At 47.9% G+C, this 13,806-nt stretch overlaps 1 non-coding gene across 1 annotated transcript; it reads left to right on the plus strand.

The window, feature by feature from the left end:
• Window positions 1-7,843: 7,843 nt before the first annotated feature.
• Window positions 7,844-7,950, plus strand: LOC136588808 (U6 spliceosomal RNA). The gene has a single exon (XR_010787617.1). It is a non-coding gene; the product is annotated as a U6 spliceosomal RNA (small nuclear RNA).
• The last annotated feature ends 5,856 nt before the right edge of the window (window positions 7,951-13,806 follow it).

Below are 13,806 nucleotides of genomic sequence, written 5' to 3' on the forward strand. Positions count from 1 at the left end.
GGCATGGAGGCTCTAGTACCCTGTTGTACCGCCTCTAGCTTGGATACAAGATGTGATACAGGCAGGCATGGAGGATCTAGTACCCTGTTGTACCACCTGTAGCTTGGATACAAGATGTGATACGGGTGGGCATGGTGGCTCTACTGCCCTGTTGTACCGCCTCTAGCTTGGATACAAGATGTGATACGAGCGGGCATGGAGGCTATAGTACCCTGTTGTACCGCCTCTAGCTTGGATACAAGATGTGATACGGGCGGGCATGGAGGCTCTAGTACCCTGTTGTACCGCCTCTAGCTTAGATACAAGATGTGATACAGGCAGGCATGGAGGCTCTAGTACCCTGTTGTACCGCCTCTAGCTTGGATACAAGATGTGATACAGACAGGCATGGAGGCTCTAGTACCCTGTTGTACCGCCTCTAGCTTGGATACAAGATGTGATACAGGCAGGCATGGAGGATCTAGTACCCTGTTGTACCACCTGTAGCTTGGATACAAGATGTGATACGGGTGGGCATGGTGGCTCTACTGCCCTGTTGCACTGCCTCTAGCTTGGATACCAGATGTGATACGGGTGGGCATGGAGGCTCTAGTACCCTGTTGTACCGCCTCTAGCTTGGATACAAGATGTGATACGGGCGGGCATGGAGGCTCTAGTACCCTGTTGTTTCGCATCTAGCTTGGATACAAGATGTGATACAGGCGGGCATGGAGGCTCTAGTACCCTGTTGTACCGCCTCTAGCTTGGATCCAAGATGTGATACGGGCGGGCATGGAGGCTCTAGTACCCTGTTGTACCGCCTCTAGCTTGGATACAAGATGTGATACAGGCGGGCATGGAGGCTCTAGTACCCTGTTGTACCGCCTCTAGCTTGGATACAAGATGTGATACATTTGGACATGGAGGCTCTTGTATCCTGTTGTACCGCCTCTAGCTTGGATACAAGATGTGATATGGGCAGGCATGGAGGCTCTAGTACCCTGTTGTACTGCCTCTAGCTTGGATACAAGATGTGATACAGACAGGCATGGAGGCTCTAGTACCCTGTTGTACCGCCTCTAGCTTGGATACAAGATGTGATACGGGCGGGCATGGAGGCTCTAGTACCCTGTTGTACCGCCTCTAGCTTGGATACAAGATGTGATACGGGCGGGCATGGAGGCTCTAGTACCCTGTTGTATCGCCTCTAGCTTGGATACAGGATGTGATACAGACAGGCATGGAGGCTCTAGTACCCTGTTGTACCACCTCTAGCTTTGATACAAGATGTGATACAGGCAGGCATGGAGGCTCTAGTAGCCTGCTGTACCACCTCTAGCTTGGATACAAGATGTGATACAGACAGGCATGGAGGCTCTAGTACCCTGTTGTACCGCCTCTAGCTTGGATACAAGATGTGATACGAGCGGGCATGGAGGCTATAGTACCCTGTTGTACCGCCTCTAGCTTGGATACAAGATGTGATACGGGCGGGCATGGAGGCTCTAGTACCCTGTTGTACCGCCTCTAGCTTAGATACAAGATGTGATACAGACGGGCATGGAGGCTCTAGTACCCTGTTGTACCACCTCTAGCTTGGATACAAGATGTGATACAGGCAAGCATGGAGGCTCTAGTACCCTGTTGTACCACCTCTAGCTTGGATACAAGATGTGATACGGGTGGGCATGGAGGCTCTAGTACCCTGTTGCACTGCCTCTAGCTTGGATACCAGATGTGATACGGGTGGGCATGGAGGCTCTAGTACCCTGTTGCACTGCCTCTAGTTTGTATACCAGATGTGATACGGGTGGGCATGGAGGCTCTAGTACCCTGTTGTACTGCCTCTAGCTTGGATACAAGATGTGATACAGACAGGCATGGAGGCTCTAGTACCCTGTTGTACCACCTCTAGCTTGGATACAAGATGTGATACAGGCAGGCATGGAGGCTCTAGTACCCTGTTGTACCGCCTCTAGCTTGGATACAAGATGTCTTACGGGCGGGCATGGAGGCTCTAGTACCCTGTTGTACTGCCTCTAGCTTGGATACAAGATGTGATACAGACAGGCATGGAGGCTCTAGTACCCTGTTGTACCACCTCTAGCTTGGATACAAGATGTGATACAGGCAGGCATGGAGGCTCTAGTACCCTGTTGTACCACCTGTAGCTTGGATACAAGATGTGATACGGGCGGGCATGGAGGCTCTAGTACCCTGTTGCAATGCCTCTAGCTTGGATACCAGATGTGATACGGGTGGGCATGGAGGCTCTAGTACCCTGTTGTACTGCCTCTAGCTTGGATACAAGATGTGATACAGACAGGCATGGAGGCTCTAGTACCCTGTTGTACCACCTCTAGCTTGGATACAAGATGTGATACGGGCGGGCATGGAGACTCTAGTACCCTGTTGTACCGCCTCTAGCTTGTATGCAAGATGTGATACGGGCGGGCATGGAGGCTCTAGTACCCCGTTGTACCGCCTCTAGCTTGGATACAAGATGTGATACAGGCGGGCATAGAGGCTCTAGTACCCTGTTGTACCGCCTCTAGCTTGGATACAAGATGTGATACGGGCGGGCATGGAGGCTCTAGTACCCTGTTGTACTGCCTCTAGCTTGGATACAAGATGTGATACAGACAGGCATGGAGGCTCTAGTACCCTGTTGTACCGCCTCTAGCTTGGATACAAGATGTGATACAGGCGGGCATGGAGGCTCTAGTACCCTGTTGTACCGCCTCTAGCTTGTATACAAGATGTGATACGGGCGGGCATGGAGGCTCTAGTACCCCGTTGTACCGCCTCTAGCTTGGATACAAGATGTGATACAGGCGGGCATAGAGGCTCTAGTACCCTGTTGTACCGCCTCTAGCTTAGATACAAGATGTGATACAGGCGGGCATAGAGGCTCTAGTACCCTGTTGTACCGCCTCTAGCTTGGATACAAGATGTGATACAGGCGGGCATGGAGGCTCTAGTACCCTGTTGTACCGCCTCTAGCTTGGATACAAGATGTGATACGGGCGGGCATGGAGGCTCTAGTATCCTGTTGTACCGCCTCTAGCTTGGATACAAGATGTGATACGGGCGGGCATGGAGGCTCTAGTACCCTGTTGTACTGCCTCTAGCTTGGATACAAGATTTGATACAGACAGGCATGGAGGCTCTAGTACCCTGTTGTACCACCTCTAGCTTGGATACAAGATGTGATACAGGCAGGCATGGAGGCTCTAGTACCCTGTTGTACCACCTGTAGCTTGGATACAAGATGTGATACAGGTGGGCATGGAGGCTCTAGTACCCTGTTGCACTGCCTCTAGCTTGGATACAAGATGTGATACGGGTGGGCATGGAGGCTCTAGTACCCTGTTGTACTGCCTCTAGCTTGGATACAAGATGTGATACAGACAGGCATGGAGGCTCTAGTACCCTGTTGTACCACCTCTAGCTTGGATACAAGATGTGATACAGGCAGGCATGGAGGCTCTAGTATCCTGTTCTACCACCTGTACCTTGGATACAAGATGTGATACGGGTGGGCATGGAGGCTCTAGTACCCTGTTGTACCGCCTCTAGCTTGGATACAAGATGTGATACAGGCAGGCATAGAGGCTCTAGTACCCTGTTGTACCGCCTCTAGCTTGGATACAAGATGTGATACAGGCGGGCATAGAGGCTCTAGTACCCTGTTGTACCGCCTTTAGCTTGCATATAAGATGTGATGCGGGTGGGCATGGAGGCTCTAGTACCCTGTTGTACCGCCTCTAGCTTGGATACAAGATGTGATACGGGCGGGCATGGAGGCTCTAGTACCCTGTTGTACCGCCTCTAACTTGCATACAAGATGTGATACAGGCGGGCATGGAGGCTCTAGTATCCTGTTGTACCACCTCTAGCTTGGATACAAGATGTGATACAGGCAGGCATGGAGGCTCTAGTACCCTGTTGTACCGCCTCTAGCTTGGATACAAGATGTGATATGGGCGGGCATGGAGGCTCTAGTACCCTGTTGTACTGCCTCTAGCTCTGATACAAGATGTGATACAGACAGGCATGGAGGCTCTAGTACCCTGTTGTACCGCCTCTAGCTTGGATACAAGATGTGATACGGGCGGGCATCGAGGCTCTAGTACCCTGTTGTACCGCCTCTAGCTTGGATACAAGATGTGATACGGGCGGGCATGGAGGCTCTAGTACCCTGTTGTATCGCCTCTAGCTTGGATACAGGATGTGATACAGACAGGCATGGAGGCTCTAGTACCCTGTTGTACCACCTCTAGCTTTGATACAAGATGTGATACAGGCAGGCATGGAGGCTCTAGTAGCCTGCTGTACCACCTCTAGCTTGGATACAAGATGTGATACGGTTGGGCATGGAGGCTCTAGTACCCTGTTGTACTGCCTCTAGCTTGGATACAAGATGTGATACAGGCAGGCATGGAGGCTCTAGTACCCTGTTGTACCACCTGTAGCTTGGATACAAGATGTGATACGGGCGGGCATGGAGGCTCTAGTACCCTGTTGCACTGCCTCTAGCTTGGATACCAGATGTGATACGGGTGGGCATGGAGGCTCTAGTACCCTGTTGTACTGCCTCTAGCTTGGATACAAGATGTGATACAGACAGGCATGGAGGCTCTAGTACCCTGTTGTACCACCTCTAGCTTGGATACAAGATGTGATACAGGCAGGTATGGAGGCTCTAGTACCCTGTTGTACCACCTCTAGCTTGGATACAAGATGTGATACAGGCAGGCATGGAGGCTCTAGTACCCTGTTGTACCGCCTCTAGCTTGGATACAAGATGTGATACGGGCGGGCATGGAGACTCTAGTACCCTGTTGTACCGCCTCTAGCTTGTATACAAGATGTGATACGGGCGGGCATGGAGGCTCTAGTACCCCGTTGTACCGCCTCTAGCTTGGATACAAGATGTGATACAGGTGGTCATAGAGGCTCTAGTACCCTGTTGTACCGCCTCTAGCTTGGATACAAGATGTGATACGGGCGGGCATAGAGGCTCTAGTACCCTGTTGTACCGCCTCTAGCTTGGATACAAGATGTGATACGGGCGGGCATGGAGGCTCTAGTACCCTGTTGTACTGCCTCTAGCTTGGATACAAGATTTGATACAGACAGGCATGGAGGCTCTAGTACCCTGTTGTACCACCTCTAGCTTGGATACAAGATGTGATACAGGCAGGCATGGAGGCTCTAGTATCCTGTTGTACCACCTGTACCTTGGATACAAGATGTGATACAGGTGGGCATGGAGGCTCTAGTACCCTGTTGTACCGCCTCTAGCTTGGATACAAGATGTGATACAGGCAGGCATAGAGGCTCTAGTACCCTGTTGTACCGCCTCTAGCTTGGATACAAGATGTGATACAGGCGGGCATAGAGGCTCTAGTACCCTGTTGTACCGCCTTTAGCTTGGATACAAGATGTGATACGGGCGGGCATGGAGGCTCTAGTACCCTGTTGTACCGCCTCTAGCTTGGATACAAGATGTGATACGGGCGGGCATGGAGGCTTCAGTACCCTGTTGTACCGCCTCTAGCTTGGATACAAGATGTGATACGGGCGGGCATGGAGGCTCTAGTACACTGTTGTACTGCCTCTAGCTTGGATACAAGATGTGATACAGACAGGCATGGAGGCTCTAGTACCCTGTTGTACCACCTGTAGCTTGGATACAAGATGTGATACGGGCGGGCATGGAGGCTCTAGTACCCTGTTGTACCGCCTCTAGCTTGGATACAAGATGTGATACAGGCCGGCATGGAGGCTCTAGTACCCTGTTGTACCGCCTCTAGCTTGGATACAAGATGTGATACAGGTGGGCATGGAGGCTCTAGTACCCTGTTGTACCGCCTCTAGCTTGGATACAAGATGTGATATAGATAGGCATGGAGGCTCTAATACCCTGTTGTACCACCTCTAGCTTGGATACAAGATGTGATACAGACAGGCATGGAGGCTCTAGTACCCTGTTGTACCGCCTCTAGCTTGGATACAAGATGTGATACAGGCGGGCATGGAGGCTCTAGTACCCTGTTGTACCTCCTCTAGCTTGGATACAAGATGTGATACCAGCGGGCATGGAGGCTCTAGTACCCTGTTGTACTGCCTCTAGCTTGGATACAAGATGTGATACAGACAGGCATGGAGGCTCTAGTACCCTGTTGTACCGCCTCTAGGTTGGATACAAGATGTGATACGGGCGGGCATGGAGGCTCTAGTACCCTGTTGTACCGCCTCTAGCTTGGATACAAGATGTGATACAGGTGGGCATGGAGGCTCTAGTACCCTGTTGTACCGCCTCTAGCTTGGATACAAGATGTGATATAGACAGGCATGGAGGCTCTAATACCCTGTTGTACCACCTCTAGCTTGGATACAAGATGTGATACAGACAGGCATGGAGGCTCTAGTACCCTGTTGTACCGCCTCTAGGTTGGATACAAAATGTGATACAGGCGGGCATGGAGGCTCTAGTACCCTGTTGTACCGCCTCTAGCTTGGATACAAGATGTGATACGGGCGGGCATGGAGGCTCTAGTACCCTGTTGTACTGCCTCTAGCTTGGATACAAGATGTGATACAGACAGGCATGGAGGCTCTAGTACCCTGTTGTACTGCCTCTAGCTTGGATACAAGATGTGATACAGACAGGCATGGAGGCTCTAGTACCCTGTTGTACCACCTCTAGCTTGGATACAAGATGTGATACAGGCAGGCATGGAGGCTCTAGTACCCTGTTGTACCACCTGTAGCTTGGATACAAGATGTGATACGGGTGGGCATGGAGGCTCTAGTACCCTGTTGCACTGCCTCTAGCTTGAATACCAGATGTGATACGGGTGGGCATGGAGGCTCTAGTACCCTGTTGTACTGCCTCTAGCTTGGATACAAGATGTGATACAGACAGGCATGGAGGCTCTAGTACCCTGTTGTACCACCTGTAGCTTGGATACAAGATATAATACAGGTGGGCATGGAGGCTCTAGTACCCTGTTGCACTGCCTCTAGCTTGGATACCAGATGTGATACGGGTGGGCATGGAGGCTCTAGTACCCTGTTGCACTGCCTCTAGTTTGTATACCAGATGTGATACTGGCGGGCATGGCGACATACAGGTTCTGTATGGTATCCTTTGGCATATTCCTCCACATTTGCTATGTAACTGAACCTTTAGATCATGCAAAGTTGTAGGTTGTAGAAGTTGGTCTCCCAGATGGTCCCATACATGTTATCTTGGTGATAAATTTGACCTGGCAGCCACGGAAGTGTGACAATGTTGTGGGACATTCCTGTGACCCCCTTGTGTGTGCGGCCGAGCACACTTGTCAGCTGATAGGTAAGGGCACGCATCGCTGTACTCCGGCCAGGGCAGACCGGTGGGCAGAAGGCGCTGCACTGCTGCACGCCCAGCCCTAATGCTATAGCGCCACGTCCAGCAGCAGTAGGCGTGAGGCGGCAATCACGTCGTAATGTGACCGTCAGCCAGTGGTGCAGCAGTGAGCAGCTGCTCTCCTGATGGAAGCAGAACGCTGCAGTCATCCGCAGTACATTCCACACCAGCTGCGCCTTCTGTGGTACAAGGTCCGTATTCCGAGACCAGCATTCTTCCCAGCATGCACTGCGGCTTCTTCTCATTTGCATATAACATTGTCACAAAATGCTCTTCAGTTTGGCCAAAATACTCTATATTAATGGGTTTTATTATTACAGGCATGACATATTAGGTAAAATATCACAGCAGGACACATTATTTTTAATTTATAAAAGTAATCTCTCCACAATGTAAGAACTTCTCTCCCGCGGGACCATAAATACCGCCGGTGCTGTCTGCAGTATCGTGCTTGCTTCGGCAGCACATATACTAAAATTGGAACGATACAGAGAAGATTAGCATGGCCCCTGCGCAAGGATGACACGCAAATTCGTGAGGCGTTCCATATTTTTGCACCGATTCTTCAATTAGAATTTTAAAAAAAATTCTAACATAACATTTTTTTCTCCTTATAGGTTTTAACTTGGAGTAATAATAATAATTGTCTCACGGTGCCACCACTAAAAGGTGTATTTTTTGTGCCATGTGACTACAGGCATACAGCAAATGTACCCGAGGCGCCATAACCACGTACAGTGTAACCCCCCCCAGAAGTTGTGGGATGACACTTTTGTCTGTGTGATTGTAACGTTGTTATAAGTGAGTGATTACAATATCGGAGTAAAAGGATCATTTAGGCGACTTTCACACGGGCGACCCCCTATTTTGTGTCTGCAATATTTGGTTGCCAGCAATGCTTTTTTTTTAGAATAATCTCCCATCGCAGTGCTGACGGCCACAATAAAATTGTGCGATAAAAAATGTACAATTTTTTATTGCGAAAATGAATAGGACTTTCCATTATCAAAATTGCATCGCAACACAATCTTGTTGCATTGCGAGGCGATAAAAAGGAGCGGCTCCATAGCGAAACCTGGGAGATAAAAAGAATCGCACATCGCAGAAAGATAGAGCAGCCGTTATTTTTTGTTCTCTCAACATCACATCAGTGAAAACATCACAGATGGGAAGGAAACCGTTGGTTTCATAATCTGCTTTTTTTTTTTTTTTTTTTTTTTTAAATCAAAGATTTTTATTGTTGGACAGCTTGCGTATTTGATACAAATTATCAAAATACTTTTGCATGTAGACATGTATGAGAAGTAAACAATTATTACTTACATTACTTTAGCGGGTGGATCACATGTTAAACATTGGCATGCTGTCCGAAACATTTTTCAATATTAAGGAGGGGGGGGGGGGGGGGGAATAAAAGAGAAAAACCAGTAGCATAATTTGTACAGTTTGAACAATTGTTGCATCATTATCGAATGTGTCATGCGACTGCTAGTTATTGTGGGGGGGGGGGGGGGAGGGGGGGAGGGGAGGGAGAGGGAAGGTCGAGGAGTAAAAAGGGGGATGAGGTGGGTAGATGGGTGGGGGAAGTGAGATGGGTAGGTAAATTAGAAGCAAGGGAAGGCCATAAACAAGGCCTATAAACAGCACTTAATCTTCAGGTAGGTCCAGTGATGAAATGTTTTTGTTCGAGAATAGTTTTACCCAGGGTCTCCACGTCTCATTAAATTTCAGAATCGTATTACTTCTTAGGGCTAGTATTTTTTCAAATGAGCTATGTTCAGATATCAAATGTATGAGATCTGACCGACTCGGCAGGGATTCAGACCTCCAGTTTTTAGTGACCAGAAATTTGGCACCCAACAGGATATGTCCTATGAGGTTTTTTGTTTGAGGAGCTATCCCATCCGAGTCTACTAGAAGTAAGGCTAGTTTTGGGTTGAAAGGTAGGCGAATTCCAGAAACATCTTGTAGTATTTTGTATGTGTCTTTCCAGAAAGGTTTTAGGCGTGGACAATTCCAAAAGATGTGTAGCAGGGAACCTCGACCTCCACATCCTCTCCAGCATAGGTCATTTGGGGATAAATTTCTGCTTTTTAGCAGAGTTGGAGTGAAATACCATCTGGTAAGTACCTTTAAATGGGTCTCTATCAAGTTTGCCCCTCGTGAGGCCCGTTTTGCCCATCTAAATGCTTTCTTCCAATGGTCTGTGGGAATTTCATGTTCTAAGTCTCTTTCCCAGTTAAGTAAGTGGCATTTTTTTGTTGTTCCCAGCAGGCCTGTGAAAACATCATAAAAAGATCTCGTATTTGGTTTCTTTTGGGTGTTGTTTAGTATGATAAGCACTGGTTTGGGGATTTTCAGAGATTTAATATCTTGTAAATGAAAAAAGGAAGCGATTTGGAGATATTTGAGTTTTTCATGCGATGTTATGTGGTATTTAGATTGAAGTTCCTGGAAGGATATGAAGTGTTTCTTGGGAAACAGGTCAGAGAAATATATGATTCCTCTGTCTAGCCATGGTTTTAAATAGAGGTCGGGAACGAAATATTCCAGTGTTCTGAGGGGTATTTTGTTAAAGACGTTGCTAGAATGTTTTTCAGTTTTTTGTAAGAAATCCCTCCAGGCCTCCAACGTGGCCTGCATAGTAGGAGAGAGACCGGGGAGGTTCAAGTGTTTGTTAAAGTGAGGAGCAGTTGAGGCTAGAGTTTGTGCGTATAACAGTAAAGTTAGAGGTCTCTGTTTGTTGTATTCTGTTTCCAAAGCAGGCCAACTTATGTTTGCGTTATATTTTATCCAAGAGGATATTTGACTTAAAATAGTGGCCTTACGATAGAATTCTAGATTGGGCAGGCCTAAACCTCCCTGGTCTCTATTTAATGATAGGATAGAGAGTGCTATTCTTGGTTTTTTATTTTGCCAAATATATTTGGATAGTTGTTTTTGAAAACTTTGGACTATTTGTTTCGGAACTTGTATAGGTAGGGTTCTGAAGAAGTGTAAAATGTTTGGGAGAATGATCATTTTGTATGCTGTCACTCGTCCCAACCACGATAGGTTTCGTGTGCTGAAAGCGTCTAGTTCTTTTTGTATCTCCGTTAGGAGGGGGGAGAAGTTAGCCGGGATTAAAGGGGTGGTCTCGCGAAACCAAGTGGGGTTGTACACTTCCGTATGGCCATATTAATGCACTTTGTAATGTACATCGTGCATTAAATATGAGCCATACAGAAGTTATTCACTTACCTGCTCCGTTGCTGGCGTCCTCGTCTCCATGGTTCCGTCTAAATTCGCTGGCAGCTTGCTTTTTTAGACGCGCTTGCGCAGTCCGGTCTTCTCCATTCAGCACGAGCCGCTTCAGTGTGCTCCCCACTACAGCTCTTCTGCGCATGCGCAGATGAGCTGTCACTGCTCGGGAGCGCGCTGGAGCGGCCATTCTGTACCTTCCTCTGTTAGAGGAAGGTGCAGAAACTGGAGCTGCCGTCCTGAGAAGCCGCCCAGGTGTCCAGCTGTCCCGAGAAGCCGCCCAGGTAAGTGATGGGTCGGGGGTGATGTTCACTGACAGGTGAAGGCCCCGGAGCCCAACGCTGGGCTCCGGAACCCAGCGCTGGGCTCCGGAACCTAGCGCTGGGCTCCGGGGCCTTCACCTGGGCTCCGGAACCCAGCGCTGGGCTCCGGGGCCTTCACCTGGGCTCCGGAACCTAGCGCTGGGCTCCGGGGCCTTCACCTGGGCTCCGGAACCTAGCGCTGGGCTCCGGGGCCTTCACCTGGGCTCCGGGGCCTAGGGCTGGGCTCCGGGGCCTTCACCTGGGCTGAGGGTCTAGCGCTGGCGAGCCGGGAGCGTAGCGCTGGCGAGCCGGGAGCGTAGCGCTGGGGAGCCGGGGGCTAGCGCCGGTTACCTGCTGCCTGGCGGTGGGTGACTGGTCGGCGGCTGCGGTGGGTCCGGTCGGCGGCTGCGGGGCGTCGTGTTGCCATGGAGACACAGCTGGCAGCGTCTCGGGAGCGCGCACGTCGGGCTGCAGCGAGCGACGGGAAAAGAGCCGGCGGCCATCTTGGGGAAACTTTTATAAGTTGCTGAAACGCTGGAACGGTAAGTACGAACCAGCTAGAAATGTCATTTACAGGGGGGCTTAGTAATGTATACTTAATGGGGGGGACTGGGCAAAAAAAAAAAATCACTGCTTCCTCGAGACATCTCCTTTAAGTTTGAAATGGAGTAGCATAATTTTATCCCTAAGTATGGGATACTATTATTCTGCCATTGGAACAAGAATTCTCTTTTGATATCTTGTTTTAGGTTTTCATTTCTGTGTATGCCCAGAATTTGGGATTTAGTAATGTTTAGTTTGTAAAAGGATGCCTCTGCGAATTCGGATAGGATATGGTGTACTTTTCTGAGGGATTGAAGTGGATTTGTAAGTGTGAGTAGGATGTCGTCTGCAAATAGACTGATTTTGTGTTGGCGGTGTCCTGCGTGAATGCCGTGTATGTCTGAGTTGTTTCTAATGTGTTCAGCTAGGGGTTCCATGACCAGTGTAAATAATAGAGGTGATAAGGGGCATCCTTGGCGAGTACCGTTAGTTATAGAAAATGAGTTTGATAGATTCCCATCTACTAGGACTCTAGCTGATGGAGTTGTATATAGTGCTGTTATTGCGTTAAAGATGTTACCGCTGAATCCAAATTTATTTAGTGTCGAAAAAGCAAATTCCCAATGCAGGCGGTCAAATGCTTTTTCAGCATCCAGGGACACCAGTATAGAAGGCGATTGAGTTTTGGAATTTTTATGGATCAGATTTAGGATTCTTCTGGTCGCATCTGATGCCTGTCTTCCACTAGTGAAACCTACCTGATCTGAATGCACTATATCAGGTAGGATATTTATGAGTCTGCGGGCGATGGTTTTTGCATAGATTTTAATATCGCAATTAAGTAGCGAGATAGGCCTAAAGTTGTCCGGAGAGGTGGGATTTTTCCCGGGTTTAGGAATTGTGACTATCGTTGCTTCTAACATCTCCGGGGGGAAAGAATGTTGTTGGATGCCTTGGTTGAAAGCCTGTGACATATGAGAGACCAGAGGTGAGTAAAAGGTTTTGTAGTAATCATTCGAGAATCCATCTGGACCAGGTGCTTTCTGTAGTTTTAAGGTTTGAATGGTGTCTTTAATTTCCTCGGGTGAGATAGGAGTATTTAAGTAGGTTAGGTGTTTTTCTGTAAGGGTTGGAAGTTTTATTTTCTTTAGAAAGGAGTTTATTATCTGGGGAGATGGTTGGGGCGTGTCTTTATCTTCCCTTAAATTATAGAGTTTTTTATAATATTGTCGGAAGGTTTCTGATATTTGGTTGGGATGGAATAGTTTTGTCTTTTGGTTGTTTGGGTCTAGAATGAAGGGAATTGAAGATTTTTGTATTCTTTTTTTGACCATTTTCGCCATCATGCGCGAGGGTTTATTGTTGGAAATGTAGAAGGTGGAGCGGAATGATTTCTGCTCTCTGTCGTAGTTGTCGAGCAGGGTATTCCTAAGTTTGTGTCTTAATTCAAACAGTTCCTCGTGTATCTTTTCCGTAGGGGACTCGCGTAATTTTTGTTCTGTGATGGATATCTGAGTTATAAGCGTGTCTAAGTGTTTCGTTTTTTCCTTTTTGTATTGTGAACTAATTGTAATTAAGGAACCTCTTATAAATGCTTTGTGAGCATTCCAAATAGTGAGTGGGGATACCTCAGAGGTAGTGTTGTTTGAAAAATATTCTTCTAGGTCTGTCTGGATTTTTTCACGAAATTTCGGGATTTTCATGAGATACGTATTGTTTCTCCAAGTTTTTGTTTTTCCCTGTGAGCCTTCCAGATTTATGGAGAGTAATGTTGGGGCGTGGTCGGACCATGTTATTTTGCCTATTTGGGCTCTCGTGAGTAGTGATAAAGCGTTTTTGTTGGTTAGGATGAGATCAATTCTGGAGAAGGACTTATATCTAGCCGAGTAGAAGGAATATTCTTTCGAGGATGCGTTTAAGCATCTGAAAGTGTCAAAGATATTTTCCTTATGTAGCCAGGGTAGCAGAGAGGGAGAGGATCTTAGTTGTCCTCTTGATGAGTCCATTGATTTATCCGGGACTGCATTAAAGTCTCCGCATATGATTAAGGTTCCTGTTTCGCATTTCCTAATTTTCCTCATTAGTTTATTTAAGAAGCGTAGCGGGGCGTAATTAGGCGCGTATAGGTTTACAAGTGTAAATGGTTTAGAGTTTAATAACCCTGTCAGGATGAGATATCTACCGTCAGGATCTGCGGTTTCTGAAAGAATTTCTGTATGAATAGTATCTCTAAATGCTATTAAAACCCCTGCTTTCTTTTTTGAGGAGCATGCAGTAAAAATTTTAGGAAATTTTTTGTGAAGTAGTGTCAAGGAGGTGGAGGAT

This window comes from Eleutherodactylus coqui, chromosome 13 (genome assembly GCF_035609145.1).
Source record: "Eleutherodactylus coqui strain aEleCoq1 chromosome 13, aEleCoq1.hap1, whole genome shotgun sequence".
Classification (NCBI taxonomy): domain Eukaryota; kingdom Metazoa; phylum Chordata; class Amphibia; order Anura; family Eleutherodactylidae; genus Eleutherodactylus; species Eleutherodactylus coqui.